The sequence below is a fragment of the Lactuca saligna genome, chromosome 1 (assembly GCF_052625555.1).
Source record: "Lactuca saligna cultivar CGN05327 chromosome 1, ASM5262555v1, whole genome shotgun sequence".
In the NCBI taxonomy this organism is placed as follows: Eukaryota; Viridiplantae; Streptophyta; class Magnoliopsida; order Asterales; family Asteraceae; genus Lactuca; species Lactuca saligna.
This window is the reverse complement of record NC_136417.1, coordinates 58,021,794-58,026,750: the sequence shown is the minus strand read 5'-3', so window position 1 is coordinate 58,026,750 and position 4,957 is coordinate 58,021,794.

Genomic DNA, 4,957 nt, shown 5'->3' with positions numbered 1-4,957 from the left:
AAGATTGATTAGATCAGAGTTGACAGCGTCTTTGAGAGCTACGATTGCAAACCGTATTATACTTGTATAGTTACTAGACTTATCCAAGTGGGAGACTGTTGGAATAGTGTCTAAGGCTATAACTATATTCGGTGGTGCATGGTCCTTTTGGGTTGCCTTCACCATAGCAACTTGAAGGATGATTTGTTAAGAGAGAGTAAATATTATAAGGAATAATATTTAGCTATTTGATTAATATAAGTCATAAATTAATTGGTATTAATTTGGTGACTTAAAGAGATTAATTAAATAAGAGGGTATAAACTGTCAATTGTTTGATAGTTAGACTTTAGACTATAAATCCATTAGGATGGACTTTGGACGGATTCTAAGAGCTTTAGGATAGCTCAAAATCGTCCATAAGGATATCTATGGAATGGATTTGGATAGCCTTAAGTGAAGATTATCCAATTAGGGTTTAGGGTGAAACCCTTAAGGAGTCTAAAGGTATAAATAGGCCCTTGGGATGTGGAATTCGTGTACAACCTTTCAGAACCTAAAGCAAGGAACCTCTGGTCGAATTCCATCCCCTCTCCTCTCTCCTAAATCATCTTGCTTGCTATTGGTGTTTGTAAGCCATTAGAGGAGTGACAATTGTGACTCTAGAAGCTCCAAGACAAGAAGATCAACAAGGAACTCAAAGTTATGATTCTAGATCTATTTTAATGTTGTTGTTTAACCTAATTAGCCATTAGAAGTCTTGGATTCAAAAGCATGTTTATTAGAAAGCCTAGATCCAAGCAATAGGGTTTTGCATGCGCACATAGGAAAGTTCTTATGGCTAAAACCCAACATTAAAAGCATCGACTTTTAAGAGTATTAAGGAGCTACAAGACCTTCTAGAAAGTTAGAGTTCAAGGCTTAATGGATTAAGGACTTAAAAAGTTGGTTTTTTGGCCTATATTCTTCTCACGACGTGAGACATAAGGTCTCAAGATGTAACGAGTGCTTGATCCCATTTCTGATGAGCTTCTTGGGGCTCACGACGTAAGGAAAGGCTACCAACTTCATGAGGTCAGCTCAGGTGTCATCCCTTGACTTAGTTGGCTAGGTTGAGTCGTGATGAGTTGGAATCAGACCAAGTGAGATCTCACAACGTGACCAAGGATTGGTCAAGACGTGAGGATGGATAGTTGACATTATGGGTCGTTAAATTTTGGCTTGGTTTGAATTTTGGTCAAAGTTCTATTTTTAGAAGGTGGACTTAGTGTTTGCCTTGTGTAGATTGATAGGAGGTGTCGAGCACTGTCTTTTGGTAGGAGAATGGTTAGCTAAGGTTAGTTTGTGATTCAGGTGAGTCTCATCACTGTACCCGTGGGCCAAAGGCACCAATACCGACCCATTAGGATCTATTATGCTAGTTGTCTTTGTGACTCTTACATGTATTGCATGTGTTTGTATGTATATCGGGTGGGGCCTGATACTAGGCGGAGCCTGATGAGTGTGTTATAGTATGCCAATTGTCATTGTACTTGCAGGTCAAAGGCACCAATACCTGCCTATTGGATTATGTTATAGTATGTTAGTTGTCTTTGTGACTCTTGCACATCTTGTATGTGTCTGTATGTACACTGGGCAGATCCCGATGCCAGGTGGGGCCCAATAGTTGTAGGGTAAGAGATATTGTATGTATGGTATGTGGTATTTTGGGAACTCACTAAGCTTTGTGCTTAAAGTTTTATGGTTTTGGTTTCAGGTACTTCCAATTCGAAAGGGAAGGGCTCGACTTGATCATAACGCATCCACCCATGTTTCCTCATCTTTATGATTTTGGGATTGTACTATGATTACTATTTTTATTATGATATACTTTTGAATGATTAAGTAGGCTAAATGATGTTTATGGCTGAATTAAAAATGAAAATTTTACCTTACAATTTTTGGGATGTTACAAGTTGGTATCATAGTCTTGGTTTGAGGGATTTCGGCACACTCTCGAGTGTGACTGAACTCAAACTGAGGAGTTGGTAATCTTTTAAAAGAAAAAAATTTCTAAAAGACTTTGGTAAAGAAAAAGGGGGGTGTGATGTGTGTAATCGATGAAGCTCAAGTAAGTGATTCCTAGAATTCCCATACATGTTGATATGTTATATGATATGAATGTTTGCATGCTAGGATAAAGATAGGAATACTTTCAGGAATTGCATGATAGATTGGTCTGATATGTGATGCCTTGTAGCCTAGGAAGATTTGGATGCTATGATTGGGAATATGTATTGGTAACGGTAATTGCTAAGTGTATGCTTTAAAAAAAATTATATACGGTTAGGATCACATAGCCCTAGAATGACTGATTTGGCCTTATTCCCTGTTCCTCGTTTGGTTGTGATCTTAGGGTAGAGTCTCTCATTCGACAGTTTATTTGATCATTTATTGTGTATACATGCATAAGGAAACCGATAGTGAGAGTGGAAGTTCCTAGCATAGGTTGTAGTGAGTGAGTTTGGGATATTCATTGTTGGTTCTATGGCTTGGAGTGTTACTACATGAATGTTGCTTGCTTTATGCTTTGTGGATCTTTTAGTGATGCGAGTTAACTATTAAGTGAATATGATAAGTCACATGCTACTGCACGAATGCTTCTTGCTTCGTAACAATGAACGATTAAGTGAATATGATAAGTCACATGTTATGAAGGGTAAATTATCTAAGCTTTGTGGCATGTGGTTGTATTCATGTAACTATTAAGTGAGTTAACTAGAGTCAACGATTGATGGATTTGACTCTATTGCTCAACTCTCATTTGAGTCTAATCATTGTAGGGTTGAGTCTTTTGCTTGAAGGAATATTTAAGCTTTGTTGCATGTGGTTGTATTCATGAAGTAGTTAGCTGACATTAGTGGAAATTCTTCAGCAACTGATGGCAAGGTGAGGTCGGAACCTAGGAGAGCCTAGGAAGTGTTATAGTGGGTTGGTTGTGCTGATTAACAGGTACTTGGAGTACCGATTTGATAAGGTGGCTTAGAGGATTCAGGATAAATCTGAGGAAATTATGGATAGGTGTGGAAGGTAGTGTTGGGCTCGTAATACTGAAAGCACTAGACCCATACTCGAATCGAGGGGAGTCAGGGAGAATCTAGGAAGCCTATTTATTGAGGATTCTTGGGTATGTTTTGATCATTTGTATGATTGTTTTTCAAAATGGTGGTGAGCACACGTTGAGGAGGTTCAGGTTCCGGTTCAGGCTCAAGTGGAGGTACTGAGCCGATTGATGAGTAGATATAGGAGTTCATCTCATCGGAGATCACCCGTGGTATTTTGGAGCAGACTCCTATGATCTTTGGTACGATCAAGGTGGGGATCTTGGAGATTATGAGGGAACGTCTGGGCATGTATCACACTTACATTATGGAGTTGCTGGATGATCAATCTAGGGCTTTTCGGGCCGAGGTCGCGACAGGACAGTTGGGAGCACGGACTCCCTCATTTTAGGAGTTCGAGGGTTATGGAGCTCCAGAGTTCTTTGGGGCTAAGGATCCCATCGCTAGCCGCCGATGGATTGCTAACATGGATAATGCTCATCAGACGAGTTTCTTCCCTGAGGGGGAAAAGGAAGGATTTTCATCTTGCCTTCAGGGGGATTAAATCTATGATTGGTTTGCCATTGAGATTTCAAAAACTTTACAAGAGGAGTTGCCTTGTATTATTGGTCATGTCACTGACATATTGGTTGCCAAGTTCGAGGTTTAAATCTCGGCCGTTCAGGCAACTGATTAGATGGTCGAGGTGACTTGGGAGCAAGAGATTGGTTTGGAGAGGCATTTAGGAAAGAGGAAGAGGACTCATGATCCGACTCTGCTAGCAATATCTAAGCAATTTAATGTTGCCATGTCTGGTGCTAGAGGCCTGAGGGCCAAAACATTTATGCTAAGGGTGAAGGAACCTGCAAGCGTGTGCACGAAAAGTCCAAATATGGCAGGTATGGATGGAAGGTCCACATTCGCCAAGAATGCACTTTGGAGGTATAATTATGTCATTGTTGTCATCAACATGGTCACCTTAGGGCAAGCTGCCCACAGTTGTCAATTGAGGCAGCTCAGACCCTATCACCCGTGATTTTTCAGGGGGAGAGCCAAGACTACAAGACCTCACAGGTATGTATTTTTTTATGCATGTTAATTGCTTTTGATTATGCGAGTGGGTGTTATGATGTTATGTTTAGTTTAGTTTAGTCCCCATCTAAGAATCACAGTTCCTTGTGATCGCCTGATTAGTATTACTAAGGGTTGTTATGCCTTTTGCATCCCAAGAGTTATGAGTGGGGAACATCTTGTTGAGATGGAATTAGATTGTCAGGCATTTTGTTGTGAGCCACTGGTGGAAGTAAAATAGGGGTATGCTTGGAAGACCACTAGTCAGATTAGCGTGTAGTTCTATAATGGGGTAAAGGAAGTTGTAGTGCAAGTTTGTTTGACTATTAGAATGTTAGATAGTTGTGGGATGTAAGTGATTGACCAAGATTTGGGTGCAAGAGCGTTGCAGCCGAATTGATGTAATAAATTCAATACATTGAGCTAGAAGGAACTGTGACATGAGTTCATTTAAGTACTTAGAATTTGTGATGGTTGAGATTTTTCATGGTAGATAGGAGTAAGGGAGTGGCCAAAACACGAGTTCAAGGGAATTGTGGCAAGGTTCATGTTTTCGGAATTGTGAGTATGGTCCTCGCATAAGAAGCTTTTAAGAAAGGACCTCATGGAAGTTGATTGTCCCCATATGGGACAACATCGTCATAATTCAGAAGCGCTTGTGTTTCTTAGGATGGATGTCAGTTGATTGTTGACATACTTTGAATCGATTGCTACTGTTGGTAGAGTAAGAGAAGCAGTGAACCATCACTCCAGAGCATTAATGATGAACTAATCGCATGGGATGGTTCGGGTGTTGGGATTTTTGAGAGGATTTAAATGGACTTGTT